Source organism: Phocoena sinus, chromosome 14, assembly GCF_008692025.1.
Source record: "Phocoena sinus isolate mPhoSin1 chromosome 14, mPhoSin1.pri, whole genome shotgun sequence".
NCBI classification, from domain to species: Eukaryota; Metazoa; Chordata; class Mammalia; order Artiodactyla; family Phocoenidae; genus Phocoena; species Phocoena sinus.
Window position 1 is genome coordinate 30,612,103 of NC_045776.1, and position 16,589 is coordinate 30,628,691.

Below are 16,589 nucleotides of genomic sequence, written 5' to 3' on the forward strand. Positions count from 1 at the left end.
AGAGTTGCTTGTAGTAATCTCTCATGATCCTTTGAATTTCTGCAGTGTCAGTTGTTACTTTTCCTTTTTCATTTCTAATTCTGTTGATTTGAGTCTTCTCCCTTTTTTTCTTGATAAGTCTGGCTAATGGTTTATCAATTTGGTTTATCTTCTCAAAGTACCAGCTTTTAGTTTTATTCATCTTCGCTATCATTTCTTTCATTTCTTTTTCATTTATTTCTGATCTGATCTTTGTGATTTCTTTTCTTCTGCTAACTTTGGGGTTTTTTTTGCTCTTCTTTCTCTAATTGCTTTAGGTGCAAGGTTATATTGTTTATTTGAGATGTTTCCTGTTTCTTCAGGTAGGATTGTTCTGCTATAAACGTCCCTCCTAGAACTGCTTTTGCTGCGTCCCATAGGTTTTTGGTCGTCATGTCTCCATTGTCATTTGTTTCTAGGTATTTTTTGATTTCCTCTTTGATTTCTTCAGTGATCACTTCGTTATTAAGTAGTTTATTGTTTAGCCTCCATGTGTTTGTATTTTTTACAGATCTTTTCCTGTAAATGATATCTAGTCTCATAGCATTGTGGTTGGAAAAGATAGTTGATACGGTTTCAATTTTCTTAAATTTACCAGGGCTAGATTTGTAACCCAAGATATGATCTATCCTGGAGAATGTTCCATGAGCACTTGAGAAAAATGTGTATTCTGTTGGTTTTGGACGGAATGTCCTATAAATATCAATTAAGTCCATCTTGTTTAATGTATCATTTAAAGCTTGTATTTCCTTATTTAGTTCATTTTGGATGATCTATCCATTGGTGAAAGTGGGGTGTTAAAGTCCCCTACTATGATTGTGTTACCGTCAATTTCCCCTTTTAGAGCTATTAGTATTTGCCTTATGTATTGAGGTGCTCCTATGTTGGGTGCATAAATTTTTACAATTGTTATATCTTCTTCTTGGATCGATCCCTTGATCATTATGTAGTGTCCTTCTTTGTCTCTTCTAATAGTCTTTATTTTAAAGTCTATTTTGTCTGATATGAGAATTGCTACTCCAACTTTCTTCTGATTTCCATTTGCATGGAATATCTTTTTCTATACCCTCACTTTCAATCTGTATGTGTTGCTAGGTCCGAAATGGGTCTTTTTTAGACAGCATATATACGGATCTTGTGTTTGTATCCATTCAGCCAATCTGTGTCTTTTGGTGGGAGCATTTAATCCATTACATTTAAGGTAATTATCAATATGTATGTTCCTATTCCCATTTTCTTAATTGTTTTGGGTTTGTTATTGTAGGTCTTTTCCTTCTCTTGTGTTTCTTGCCTAGAGAAGTTCCTTTAGCATTTGTTATAAAGCTGGTTTAGTGGTGCTGATCTCTCTCACCTTTTGCTTGTCTGTAAAGGTTTTAATTTCTCCATCAAATCTGAATGAGATCCTTGCTGGGTAGAGCAATCTTGGTTGTAGGTTTTTCTCCTTCATCACTTTAAATATTTCCTGCCACTCCCTTCTGGCTTGCAGAGTTTCAACTGAAAGATCAGCTGTTAACCTTATGGGGATTCCCTTGTGTGTTATTTGTTGCTTTTCCCTTGCTGCTTTTAATATATTTCCTTTGTATTTAATTTTTGATAGTTTGACTAATATGTGTCTTGGCATGTTCTTTCCTTGGATTTATCCTGTATGGGACTCTCTGTGCTTCCTGGACTTGATTAACTATTTCCTTTCCCATATTAAGGAAGTTTCAAGTATCATCTTTTCAAATATTTTCTCAGTCCCTTTCTTTTTCTCTTCTTCTTCTGGGACCCCTATAATTCAAATGTTGGTGCATTTAATGTTGTCCCAGAGGTCTCTGAGACTGTCCTCAGTTCTTTTCATTCTTTTTTCTTTATTCTGCTCTGCAGTATTTATTTCCACTATTTTATATTCCAGGTCACTTATCCGTTCTTCTGCCTCAGTTATTCTGCTATTGATCCCTTCTAGAGTATTTTCAATTTCATTTATTGTCTTGTTCATCATTGCTTATTTCCTCTTTAGTTCTTCTAGGTGCTTGGTAAATATTTCTTGCATTTTCTCTATTCTATTTCCAAGGTTATGGATCATATTTACTATCATTATTCTGAATTCTTTTTCAGGTAGACTGCCTATTTCCTCTTCATTTGTTACGTCTGGTGGGTGTTTACCTTGCTCCTTCATCTGCTGTGTGTTTTTCTGTCTTTTCATTTTGCTTATCTTACTGTGTTTGAGGTCTCCTTTTCACAGGCTGCAGGTTTGTAGTTCCTATTGTTTTTGGTGTCTGTCCCCAGTGGCTAAGTTTGGTTCAGTGGGTTGTGTAGGTTTCCTGGTTGAGGGGACTAGTGCCTGTGTTCTGGTGGATAAGGCTGGATCTTTTCTTTCTGGTGGTCATGTCCATGTCTTGTGGTGTGTTTGGGGGTGTCTGTGGCCTTATTATGATTTTAGGCAGCCTCTCTGCTAATGGATGGAGCTGTGTTCCTGACTTGCTAGTTGTTTGGCATAGGGTGTCTAGCACTGTAGCTTGCTGGTCGTTGGGTGAAGCTGGGTGTTGGTGTTGAGATGCAGATCTCTGGGAGATTTTCGTCCTTTGATATTACGTGGAGCTGGGAGGTCTCTTGTAGACCCGTGTCCTGAAGTTGGCTCTCCCACCTCAGTGGCACAGCCCTGATGCCTGGCTGGAGCACCAAGAGACTATCCTCTACATGGCTCAGAATACAAGGGAGAAAAATTAGAAAGAATGAAAGAAAGAAAGAGGATAAAATAAAATAAAGTAAAATAAAATAAATTTATTAAAATAAAGAATAATTTTTTTTTTTGCGGTACGCGGGCCTCTCGCTGCTGTGGCCTCTCCCGTTGCGGAGCACAGGCTCCGGACGCGCAGGCTCAGTGGCCATGGCTCACGGGCCCAGCCGCTCCGCGGCATGTGGGATCTTCCCGGACTGGGGCATGAACCCGCGTCCCCTGCATCAGCAGGCGGACTCTCAACCACTGCGCCACCAGGGAAGCCCAAGAATAATTTTTAAGAGAGCAATTTTAAAAATTAAAAAAAGAAAGACGGACGGACAGAGCCCTAGGACAGATGGTGAAAGCAAAGCTATACAGACAAAATTTCAAACAGAAGCATACACATACACACTCACAAAAAGAGGAAAAGGGAAAAAATAATCTATATTGCTCCAAAAGTCCACCTCCTCAATTTGGAATGATTCGTTGTCTATTCAGTTATTCCACAGATGCAGGGTACATCAAGTTGTTTGTGGAGCATTAATCCGCTGCTTCTGAGGCTGCTGGGAGAAATTTTCCTTTCTCTTCTTTGTTTGCACAGCTCCCTGGGTTCAGCTTTGGATTTGGCCCTGCCTCTGTGTGTAGGTAGCTTGAGGGCGTCTGTTCTTTGCTCAGACAGGACGGGGTTAAAGGAGCCGCTAATTCAGGGGATCTAGCTCACTCAGGCCAGGGGTAGGGAGGTGTATGGATGTGGCGTGCGCCTGCAGTGGCAGAGGCCAGTGTGACGTTGCACCAGCCAGAGGTGCACCGTGCATTCTCCCAGGGAAGTTGTCCCTGGATCATGGGACCTTTGCAGTGGTGGGCTGCAGAAGCTCCCGGGAGGGGAGGTGGGGATAGTGACCTGTGCTCACACACAGGCTTTCTGGTGGCTGCAGCAGAAGCCTTAGTGTCTAATGCCCATCTCTGGGGACCGCACTGATAGCCACGGCTTGTGCCTGTCTCTGGAGCTCCTTTAAACGGTACCCTTAATCCCTTTTTTTTTTTTTTTTTTTGCGGTAAATGGGTCTCTCACTGCTGTGGCCTCTCCCGTTGGGGAGCACAGGCTCTAGACGCGCAGGCTTAGCGGCCATGGCTCACGGGTCCAGTCGCTCCATGGCACGTGGGATCTTCCCGGACCGGGGCATGAACTTGCGTCCCCTGCATTGGCAGGTAGACTCCCAGTCACTGTGCCACCAGGGAAGCCCTTAATCCCCTCTTGTAGTACACCAGGAAACAAAGAGGCAAGAATAAGTCTCTTTTCTCCTCAGCTGCTGCAGAGTTTTCCTGGACTCCCTCCTGGCTAACCCTGGCTCACTAACCCCTTCATGCTGTGTTCATGCCACCAACCCCAGTGCTCTCCTGGGGTGTAAGCTCCGAAGCCCAAGCCACATCTCCTAGCCCATGCCAGTCGTGGAGGGTGAGCAGACAAACCTATAGGGCTGGTGAGGGCTGGTCAGCACCAATCCTCTGTGTGGAAATCTCTCCACTTTACCCTCCACACCCTGGTGGCTGTGCTCTCCTCCATGGCTCTGAAGCTTCCCCCATCGGCCACCAGCAGTCTCCACCCGCGAAGGGGCTTCTAGCATGTGGAAACCTTTCCTCCTTCACAGCTCCCTCCCACTGGTGCAGGTCCTGTCCCTATTCTTTTGTGTCAGTTGTTTCTTTTTTCTTTTGCCCTACCCAGGTACGTGGGGGAGTTTCTTACCGTTTGGGAGGTCTGAGGTCTTATGCCAGCGTTCAGTGGGTGTTCTATAGGAGCAGTTCCAGGTGTAGATGTATTTCTGATGTATCTGTGGGGAGGAAGGTGATCTCCTAATCCTACTCTTCCGGCATCTTCTCCTGTCTCAATTTCTAATTTCTGAAAGTACCTTAAATACACTGTTAATAATCTTCACAACCATTTGAGCTGGCCAAACTAAGTCGGCAAGGTCAGAATTATTGAATGAATGAGTAAATAGATCACTAGATTTAACATATCTGGGAAAGTCATAGTTTAACCAAGTTTCAATCCACAAGCATTTGTTTACATTTCTGAAAACTTCCACATAATTACAAACGGGACAATAGTAGTAAATTACTATTTGTATAAAGAACAGATACAAGTGAGCACAACATAGTTTACAAGTGTAAATTTTGGCACATACAATTTGGTGCTAAATCATAAAATATTCTCTTGCAATTTATGAAAAATATCCAGTAGGCATATAATGGCGAAAAGTACAAATGATACAAATAACTATAGACATGACAATGTACAAACTGTGACATAAATCTATCAGAAACTAGAAAATCTATGTAGGTCTTATAGTTCCAGCTTGCTAAAAGATACAGGCTTTGGGTGGGAAAACAAAAAATCCAGACCTGGCCATAATAGGGTTTCCAGAAAGTATGGGAACTAGCAGGGAGAAGGCCTCTGGATGGGAGTGGGTCCAATATGAGATAAAACAGTGCCTTAATGGGTATGTTGTATGCTGGGATGGAAAATATATGAACAAGGGATATTTCGAGAATCAGACAGCTAAATATTTCACACTAACAAAATCTACCAGTATGCCATAGGGCCTCAGGTATCATGCAAGTGTTTGAAGGATTCCAGTATTTAATTAAATCACAATGTGACAAAGGGAAGAATAAAGGAGAGCCTCAGGGGTAGATGAATTGGGGATGTTACACCAAGACATGTCTCAGTTAACCTGATGGGTTCAAAATGCAGGAAGGGGGTATATGGGACAAGACAATACCCTAAATGTAAGAATAAAGGTTTAGGTCAGGGTAGGGCCTCATGTTCGTAAGTGTTGAAATAGAGCTCTTTAGTTTCTTTCTCCTACATGTAAGACTCTTTTAGAGGTTAACATGATGCTGAGCCTGCAAGTTAAAGTTAAATGGCTGGAACTAGGGAGAGAAAATAAGTTACATAGGCTCGGAACCAGGAAAAGCCTAACTAAGGGTTTGCCTAAATAGAATTGTATGTTGGAACAGAATATTTTAATATGTAAACATTTTACTGATACCAAAATGTGTCTTACCACATTTCCCCCAATCTCACACCAAGTACCCTAACCTGCAGTAGCTATGGGTCCCTTGATATGTATGGAAATATAGAGAAAAGAGACACTGATCTGGCTTGCAGGTATTACTAAGTTGTTAGCCTCACATCACATACTAGTACCATGTAAATAGGCCATCTGAAGAGGGAAGCTTAGGGGAAAAACCTTGAAAAACACTTAAAAGCTTAAGCCACATCTTTATACTACAACACCTTTCACAATTTCTTCTCAGATAAGCATCATCCACATCAGTGAAAAAACTCATATCGCATAATAGGAAAAACAGGCCTAAAAATTAAACGTGTGTCTTTGGAGGTCTCATCTATGGGATATCTTCCTGGTGCTAGAAAATCCCCAGAAAGATCAATCTTTGCACCCCTCCCTGAAAGCTTACCACCAAGGAAAATGACTAGATCCATAGATTTCCTCCCTCAAACCAGCTTACCTCACATATAAATCATTAGCAACTCAGCCCTTACTCACATTATCACAGTCACAAGAGTGGTTAGGGAGCAAAGCACTAACCACAGGAACTAAAACAGAGGCAACCCAGGCCAAGTTGGGCTGATGGCAGATATCTGCTCCTTACGCTTGGGTGCATAATGCGACTCACCGCATTGCCTTTTTCACAGACCCTTTTTAAAGTTTCTCCACAAAATCCAACAGGTCAAGTTCGTTCATGATGCTTCAAGAAAAATAATCATCAAGACAAAAACATGCAATATGTCTTACAATGTTGGAGCCCTTAAAAATCTGACAAGGAAATAACCATGTAGACAAAACCAGAGCATTTAAAAAAAAATCTGTATTCTACAAACATACCAGTGAATGCTATTAATATGGTAATATGACATAAAACAAAACGAGAAATATATGTAAGACTGTTCCCTTTAGTGTACAGAATTCATGGCAGTTGCTGCACTATCGAGCTACTTATATCTATGACTGTCTGTTCTGGTAATACAAAATGAGGACAAAGTGTGTCAACTTGTTTCCCACAGAAACCAAAAAATCTACATGAATCACTTTTCTCCTGTGCCCTTTCACCTTATCCCCGCCCAGTTCTCCACGAAATGTCCTCTTCCTTCTCTAATTATTCTCCTCTTCATTTTGCTAGGCCTTGCACCCAAGCATGCAAGACAGAGAATCCTAGAGGTCCAAGATTCTAGAGTGGCTGTTTGCAAGGGGGAGGAGGAGATTACAGTAACTGCCACACTGTATATACTTCTGTGCAAAGAAAAAGGGACAGTATTCAGAATGTCTCTCACATATAAAAGAGCTGGATGGCAGGATACCTGTGTGGCCCAAGGAACTAGAGGTAGCAAATTATGGGGAAAACAATTGCAACCAAAGGCTGGAAGAGGAAAGGTTTGCAACCAGCTCTGTCTCCTTGATCTCTGGTATTTGTGTCCAACAGGCAGAGTCTATTTTGTGAAGAATCAAGCACTGAAAAGAAGACTCCTGCTGCTGGAAATTGACAGGAAGTAACATCCATGAGGGTAAGAATGCAAGATCAAGGCTTGTCCTGGAAACAATGCTCATAATGGAAAAAGAAAAGAAAGCAGAAGAGAAATGTAAGAGGCAAGTCCAAGTTGGCCGAGCCTGGCCCAGCCCAAGGAAGGTAGGAGTCAAGGAGATGAAACTAACAGTGAAGATCCTTGGACAACAACACTCTCCACAAGGTACACTCAACAAACCTCACCCTACGCTTTAACCAAGTTACAAAAGGAGCTTCTTAATCCCTACTTTTGCTCCTTGAAAGCTGCTATAAGTTTACTAATTAGACAGATATGATTTCAGAACAACTGTAATAGTTCAAACTAGATGGCTCTTGCCTTCCTAAGGATATTAATTTAATAAGATATATATAGCTCTAAGTATATGATACATAAAATATAATACTCTGTAGGATATAGGTAACTGTTAGTAAATTATTTTAATGAACATCTGTAAAAAATGATGCAATGATTTCCCTAATGTAAGAGCCTGGGGGAGGTAAATCTGTCTTCTAGGATTTCCTCCCCAGAGCTCAGAAATTTAGGTGCTGTTTCAGCTCTCCTACACTCGCTCCACCCAAGCCCGCCTTCCTGTTGGGGATCGGACCTCCCTATTGGCTATATCATACCTTTAAACTGCCTGCTTTGTGACATCATTCTCCTACATCATCACAGGTGACCAGTGACCACTGAGCAATAACCAGTGACCTTTGTACTGGACACATGCGCCATTCAGCTGCAGCTACTCAGACATCCTCTGGTGTTGTCTCCTCATCCCTTGTATCTGCAGTTGATGTTTTCTCTTCGTCTCTGACCATGTCAGGTAAGAAAAAAAACTTTTTAAAGTTTTTTGTTAGATTTATTTTGCCCCTAAATTTACTAGTAGATTCAAAATAACATGGAATAATGAGGGAAAGTATTGAACTAGAAGTCTGGAGACCTCATTTCAGTTTTGACATTGGCATTTACTATCTGTGTGACTTGGGACAAATCATTGACTCTCTCACAAAGCCTGATATATTCCTTATCTGTTACATTAGGATACTACATTGGTCGATCACTCTGATCCCTTTCTTTTCTAATATTGAGCCTTAAAGGGTACCCATGTAGAAAATGAAATCAGAGACTTCTCAAGAGTGTTTCAACAGAAACGCAGAAAAGCCAGGTGACATAGAAAACTAGCAATATACAGCAAGATGTTTCATCTCTAATGGTCTGTCACCACTAATATTTCGACTAGTGGAAAAGAGAACATAGGGAGAGAGGATGGAGAGTACTGGGCTATAGGGAGGCACAGAGTCAAATGTAAGAAGTTTAGGATTGTTTTCATCAGCACAGTCCAACAGGAACAAAGAGATAGGAAAAAATATAATAATGAAGAGTGAAAGCAAAGAGGAGCTCTCAAGAAAAACGTAGCTTGCAATGGAATGTTGATGGGAACCAAAGATTTTAAATTAAAGCAGAAACAGCATAGAGTGAATTCTGCTCATATCAGGGCAAAACAAATTTGATTGTAACAAATCCTTATTTTCACAGACTAAGAGGAAAGTAAGGAGAGAACGGGGTATCACCAAGAAAGGCAGCTTACCAGAAAAGTCATACTCAGTTTTTTTTCTTTTATTGCCTCTCTGAATACAGTTGGAACTTGACAGTTTTGAATATAAACATTTTAGAAATATGTCCTAGAAACGATGCTTCCTATATACAAGAAACTAAAGTGGTTATCTATGGTCTGCTTTTCAATGTTTTATTCTTTCTAATTTTTAACTATGTAGACGTTTTACCAATTAAAAATTTTAAATGGTATCTTCGAAACTGAATCAGAAGGACTATTTCCTTTTTGTGATATGCAGGTTCTAAGGCAAGGTTGTTTTCATCTTTACAGTTCTTTCCTTCCTAACCCAGAGAGTACATTGATCAACAGCCAGGGTTCGTTTTTAGATTTTAGCTAGCTAAGAAGAAGAAGAAAAAGTCAAGCACCACATCTATAATTCCACATTGAGGGAATTCGATGGTTGTCCAGTGGTTAGGACTCAGTGCTTTAACTGCCAGGACCACGCAGTGTGGCCAAAAAAAAATTTCCATATTTATCTAGAACAATATTGTGGAGTCCTTTCGATGTTCTTGCATTAGAAAATCTTTTTCAATTAGATTCTAGTGATGATGGATTTTTTTAGGTTTTGGGATGTCATCTACTTGGATGTTGAAGAAGATTATAATCTAAGTTCTAGGACAAATACAAAAAACTTCTTGATACTTTTGAAGCTATCTTTCTGCTTACTATATATTTCTATTCTTTGAAATATATATTTCTACCAGACTTAATACCTGTTACTTGCTGGGTAAAAATATGAATGAGCACAATAATGAAATTCTTTTACACTCATTATTTTGCTGTCTGCTTGGTACCAGTTTTCATTGAAATACTTGTCTGCATATATTGTGGCTACATATCCATTCACATTGATTGAATTTTGTTGCTTTTTATGCATTTTTACTGATATATCTTCTCTGTCTGTATGTATTAGCTAGGAATTCATTCAAAATCACCTTCTATCGTGTTTTTTGGTTAATAGTATTCACTAAAATACAGTGGGAAAAATTCACTTTCATAACATTGCATGTATGGTACAGAATGTCATTTGTTAGTAAACTCATTATGCTTTGATACGTGCCACATACCCCAGTTTTCATAACTATGTATTTCTTTTTCGTTACATAATACGTTTTTCAGGATTTTTCTGTGTCTTTCTAGAACTTACTGTATCTTCCTCCATATAAATCATACACAATATATCAGTTTATTCATGTATTAATTATTACTGCTATTTTTATTGGTAGCAGTGTTATAACTACTTGACAGATGAGTAATCTGAAGTAAGCAGATAACAATTTTCTTTCCAATAGCACTTAAGAAATTCACATTCAGGTAATCATTTTGAGGTAGGATGAGAAACCAGGCTTGAAGAGGGTAAAAATGACTCTTTAGATTTACCAGTTGGACTGAGGTATGTGTGAACTCTAGTTAATAGCGTGGGAACTGCACAAGCAAAGTGAGACACTGAAGATTACAATGGTAATAGCCGTACTGTTTTCTAACGGACAAAAAAAAATGCCTATATTATAAGTTCTATTTCTCCTGCTTTCTGGCAGTATCATGCTCAGAGTAGCATCCTGGCAAGGAAGTCAGGATACTTAGGTTCTTAAACCTGGTAAGAATACTAACATAATGAGAGAACTTGAACAAGTCAACCCGATCTCTCTGAGCCTCAGTTTCCTTCCTCATGAAATGAGACTGTGAAAATAGAAGTTCTCTAAGGACCTCCTAGGTCTAAAATGCTTCCAGTCTAGGAAACAGTATAGAAGTCAAAACTAGTGTAGCCTGAAGGGAAAGATAGGGCAGGGAGAAGGTTGCTTCCAGCCTAGAGAACAATGTCTGAATACCACTTGGGTCTTCTGTCCATCTGTGCCCAACATGGGAGCACAGGCAGTTAATACAGAAGAGTGTAAAACTGCTCAGTCCTTACAACCATCATAACGGTCTGATTTTTGGTTTCTCAGTAAGTATTGACATTAGAGGTGTCCTGATAGCAAGAACCTTAAGAAAATGTTGTTCCTCAAACATAGTGAGAATTTATCAATCTCCCTGATTTTTTCATTACCCTCTTGTTCTTACAGAAAATTTTCAAAATCCATCTGTACTTGGAACTCTAAATTCTCTGCAGCACTCTCTTCCTATGGTGAGCAATGCAACTTCCCTAAAAGGAAGTGTCTGCAACTTCTCCAGAGTCTCTGCTCCTGCCGTCAGTTCGGCATCACCTACTGGTACCTCCTTCCAGACACTCATGTGTAGTGCCTACCTTCACCAACAGTCTAGCATAACTGTGTTATCTGCAGTTACTGACCAGAGCCAGATCTCCACTTCAGCTGCTTCTTATCCAGTTGTTCTTGACTGGGACATCACAGGAAGCACTGAAAAAATTTTTCTTCACTCGGAGACTTTACTCTGGCAGTCACTGACCAGCACACAGCTGCTTCCTCCATGTTTATGGCAGCCCAGTATGATAAAACTGCAGGCACCAATAACATGGTCCCTCTATATCCATCACTTTCTGCCAGGCTTGCTCAGGGAACACCATCTCAATTTCCCAATCAGGTACACAGCCTGTCACTTCCCTACCAGGAAGGAAGGCAGTTATATTACTATAACCAAGGAACTTTAGGGTCTTTACTGTATGGAGAACGTGGCTCCTGCCTGCAATCCAAAGGCTCGGTGTCATACACAGGAAGTAGGGCCTTTGTGCAACCATAAATGGTAATGGTACTAAAGGAGATTCAGCCCACAAATATCCAACCACCAGCTTCCACCTCTGGAATCTACTACCCTGTGTCTGCTCAACCCATCACAGAAACAAGTTTTTAAGGTGAGTACAAACAGCAAGAAAGTTGAACAATGAGGTCAGCATTCCAAAATGGGAACAAATCTGCCACTGGGAAGTGATGTATAGACAGGTAGAATTTAGATCCTGTGCCTTTAATAACCATTACCTTCGCTCAGGGCTCTCTGGTTTTAGACTCTATATAAGAACACCTAGGTCTTCCCTGGTGGCACAGTGGTTAAGAATCCGCCTGACAATGCAGAGGACACAGGTTCGAACCCTGCTCTGCGATGATACCTCATGCCGTGGAGCAACTAAGCTCATGTGCCACAACTACGAAGCCTGCATTCTAGAGCCCGTGAGCCACAACTACTGAAGCCAATGCGCCTATAGCCTGTGCTCCACAGTAAGAGAAGCCACCACAATGAGAAGCCTGCACACTGCAACCAAGAGTATCCCCCACTAGCCGCAACTAGAGAAGGCCCATGCACAGCAATGAAGACCCAGTGCCACCAAAAAAATACAAACAGAAAATAAATAAGTTCAAAAAATAAATACATAAATTTTAAAAGAAGAATACCTAATTCAGGTGGGGAAGTGGGAGGGACATTCTAAAGGTCATCTATGCTACATGTACAAGAAACCTGAGTGCATACAAATAGGTACAACATTTTCCACTGCTGTAGCTGATCATTCCCCTTGTACTACCACACTGTATCACTCCCTTCCCTGATCTACTTTTAGAGTCTCTTTGGAAGGTGTTTCAGAACTCTCGTTATTCACGTCCTTAATTTATACCTGGATTTAAGACCTTGTGGTCCGAGATCCTGCCCAGAGGAAGCAGGCTAAGACTATGCCTTTGTTTATACATTTCATCATGAAGGGCTCTACTCCCTCTCCCAGTTCATGGTGTGAAGTGTTCTTAGCCTCTCAGGAAAGTGGGGAGAATTGAAAGGACTCCATATGAGAATCCCGGTCTTTGTAAAACATTTCATTTTTTAAAATTAAGACTCATTTTTTATTTGACTCATAACAATCATATGAAATACAAAGAAAGCCAAGAATCAGTGACATGAAATGATCACCACTAAGATTTACAACAGTCACCGCTTATCTCGTAGCATAGGGCACTGTCCATGATCCTTAAGAAGAGTTAGTAGAAATGCCTTGTCCATCTTCCCCCAAAACATCAGCACAGCAATCATGAACCTTGAAAGGTACATGATTGCTGTGTTGGTGTTTAGAGGGAGCATCTCACTTACCAGTGACTGTCTTCCACCTGGATTCCTTCATAGAGATGGAGATTTCCCTGGTGATGAAAAACTCCCTGGGATTGCAACCTCCAAGCCAGACATCTTGTGTGACACAAACTCAAGAACTCTGCAAGTCCTGCAGGAGCAGAAATATTCAGATACTTGAGAGTAACACACCACCTGAACTTGGGGACGTTTCAGGGACAGCTCCAGTCCAGAGTGCCAGTAGTCTCCTGGCCCTGCCTCTATCTCCAATCCAGGGACAAATAGATAGTACGAACTTGGAGGATATTAAAAACCAACCTTAGGGCTTCCCTGGTGGCGCAGTGGTTGAGAGTCCGCCTGCCGATGCAGGGGACACGGGTTCGTGCCCCGGTCTGGGAGGATCCCACATGCCGCGGAGCGGCTGGGCCCGTGAGCCATGGCCGCTGAGCCTGCGCGTCCGGAGCCTGTCCTCCGCAACGGGAGAGGCCACAACAGTGAGAGGCCCGCGTAACGCATAAAAAAAAAAAAAAAAAAAAAAAAAACCAACCTTAAAAAAAAAAAAAAAAAAAAAACAACCTTTAAAACCCTCTGGATGCCTACCAGTCCCAAGAGAAAACAAAGAGCCTCCACTACTCCCTTTAGAAATCCCTGATATTCACCAGCTCCTGGCCTGCACTAATCCCCTCAGCCAAGAAGAGCAGCTTGGTTCTGAAAATGCTGATCTGGGAAAGAACAGCCTGAATCTTGAGGACCTAGGGACACCTGAAAATGGGGTGGAATCTTGCACTGGTTTTGCAGACATTACTACATTGGCGGAGGATATTCACCGTCCCCAGCTCTATAATTCTTTGAAAGATCTTGATCAATCCAAAGGTCCCAACATGATCAAAGCCAAAGACAACAGAGCCATTAAGGTGAATCAGGAGTAGGAAAAGCCAAGTGTCATAAAGGTTCCCTCTGATCAAACCAGGAAGAAAAAACGTAAAGCCTCTGAGCCTATCAGTGGTGTTAACAAGGCCAAAATCCAGCCAAAGAATCCAGATTGCCTGTTAGGGGGAGAAGTGGTTCTATGCAATGCTGCAGTCAGTGACAGAGCTCCTGTGAATACGATGAAGGATTCAAAAGGCAAACCTCAGAAAGCTGCATCCAGAAAAATCAGCAAAACGAAGAGCCATGGGCAGGAAAATACCAAAAGGACCAGAGGAAGAAACAAGGTAGAAGAGAATTAGCAGTCAGGAAAAAAAGTCAAGGCAGAAGAGAAGTCAACAATTCCCCAGACGAAGTAAAAGCAACACCAATTTGAGCTTATCCAAGAGAGCTTTAAAAAGCCTTGAACCTCCCTAGACATGCACATGCTGGAGTCTGTGAAGGTTTTACATGCACTGTGGAAGAAGAATGATAAGCGAACTGGGCTCTCATCCTGTCGGGTCTTGGGAAATTCAAGCAACCCTAAACACCCCTAGCCACCCACAGCTATCCACCCATTGTGGAATAACCCACGTGAGGGTAAGGGTCCTGAGAAAACTCAAGTCAAAACCCAGAAACCAGACAGCAGTGCTGAAAAAGAGTGTCCATCTCCATCCCAGTATGAGCTGCTGCCTCCTGGGAAGGTCAAAGTTGATACCTCTGCCTTTTTCTGCCTGGGAAATGCCTCAAGCTCGACCTGCTCCTCAGAGGCCACAATCTCTGGCCTCACATCGGCCTGCTGTTGCTGACCGTGCCCACCCTGCTTCTACTAACTCAGCTCAACCTGCTGCAGTCAGTTCTTCCCAGCCAGCTCCTGCCTCTTTGCCAGGTCCTGCCAAACCAGCTCAGCCAACTGTGACCAACCCAACCCAACCGGGTTGGACCGACCATACCCAGCCTATTGTCCCTCAGTCTGCTGCTCCTAGGCCTGCACCCTACAAAACTTCATCTTGCACTTCTCTCCAGTGGGAGCCTGTTCACCCTGCTGTGACTAAGCACCAGTCCCCAGCCAAGCTCCAAACCCCATTTCTACTCCAAGACTTCAGCAAGCAGCCAATTCCATGGAGGGAACGCAATGTTCCTGAGACAGCAATGTCAAAGCCCATCGAACAAGAGCAGAGGCCAGAGCGGGAGGCCATGAAGAGGCGGGCCCAACAACAACGTGAGAATGCTGCCAAATACACCTCTTTGGGGAAACTGCAATTTTTCATTGAGAGCGAATAAGAAATGGAAACTGCTGACTACTACGGATATTTAAAGTAACAGCAGCTATGATTGTTGGTGCCACCTTGGGGACCAGCTGTTTTTCCATATGTAGATAAGATAGGTATAAATGTATTTATATTGGTATATTTTAAAACAATAAAACTGAATAAATAAATGTAAGAGAATTAATAGATGAGTAATAAATCTTTTGAATTTTGAGATGCTGCTAACTGTGGCGTGTTTTTTTGTTGTTGTTGTTTTGTTTTGTTTTGTGTTGTTTTTGATGGGGTTGGAATCAAAGTCTGCATGAGAAAGGAACGACTGAAAGTTGGATGGGAGAATGAAGGAAAGGGGTAAAAACTGAGGAAAGAGGAAGGAATGTGGCCCAGGGCTAGGAAGGCCAAAAGAGATTTATGGATTTATGAAAGGAAGCAGGAGTGAGGATGAAATGGCAGAAGTAAAAAGCAGGGTCAGAGGTCAGGGTTAAAAGAACCAAATTTGAGTAGAGTTGAAGATGACAGAAGGTGACTCTAGGTTTACTAGGAGAGATAGAAAAAGTCTCTTGGGGAGGTTGGCCTTAAGACTCACAACCACCAGATAGGTATTTAAGAAAACAAGAGGTTCAGGACACATCTCTGAAAGGTTTGAGTTGCCTTATTCAGGTGTGATTATAGTGGGGGGATAGTGAAATTTACCAGAGAGGTGGCTAGGGCTCAGAGTTATCCTAGAGGCAGCTGACGACAGGGGCAGAGCCAAGGGAACTGCTGCATCAGGAGGTCACGAACAGGGCCTAGTATGTAAATCACCATGTACTCAACACCTGAGCACTAGGGCAGCTAATGCACTACTCAGTTAATCCTGGCAACGACATGCAAGGCCAGTATTCCTGTGCCACTTCACTTAGAGAGGTGAATATAATCATGAAAATCTAGATGGGACAAATTACCTGGTTTCTTTAAAAATAAAATTCAAGGAGAAAAAAATGTGAGAGAGACATGGAGGGAGAACCTAGAGATTAAATAAGACTTCAGAGACCTAACTATCAACGGCAAAGTATGGATCTTATTTGGATCTAATTGAAAATTCTTAAAAACAATTTTTTATGACATTTAGGAGACAACTGCAAATTTGAGCACTCACTGGGTATTTACTATTAAAAAATGATATTAAGGAAAAAAGTCCTATATTTTAAATATACATACCAAAATATATAGCTAGGGCTTCCCTGGTGGTGCAGTGGTTGAGAATCTGCCTGCCAGTGCAGGGGACACAGGTTCGAAACCTGGTCTGGGAAGTCCCCACATGCCGCGGAGCAACTAGGCCCGTGAGCCACAACTACTGAGCCTGCGCGTCTGGAGCCTGTTCTCTACAACAAGAGAAGCCGCGATTGTGAGAGGCCCGTGCACTGCGATGAGGAGTGGCCCCTGTTTACCGCCACTAGAGAAAGCCCTCGCACAGAAACGAAGGCCTAACACAGCCAAAAAAATCAATTAATTAAT

At 41.9% G+C, this 16,589-nt stretch overlaps 1 pseudogene; it reads left to right on the forward strand.

Annotated features, from left to right (window-relative positions):
* The first annotated feature begins 8,024 nt into the window (after nucleotides 1-8,024).
* Nucleotides 8,025-15,147, forward strand: LOC116764991 (annotated as a pseudogene).
* Nucleotides 15,148-16,589: the final 1,442 nt, after the last annotated feature.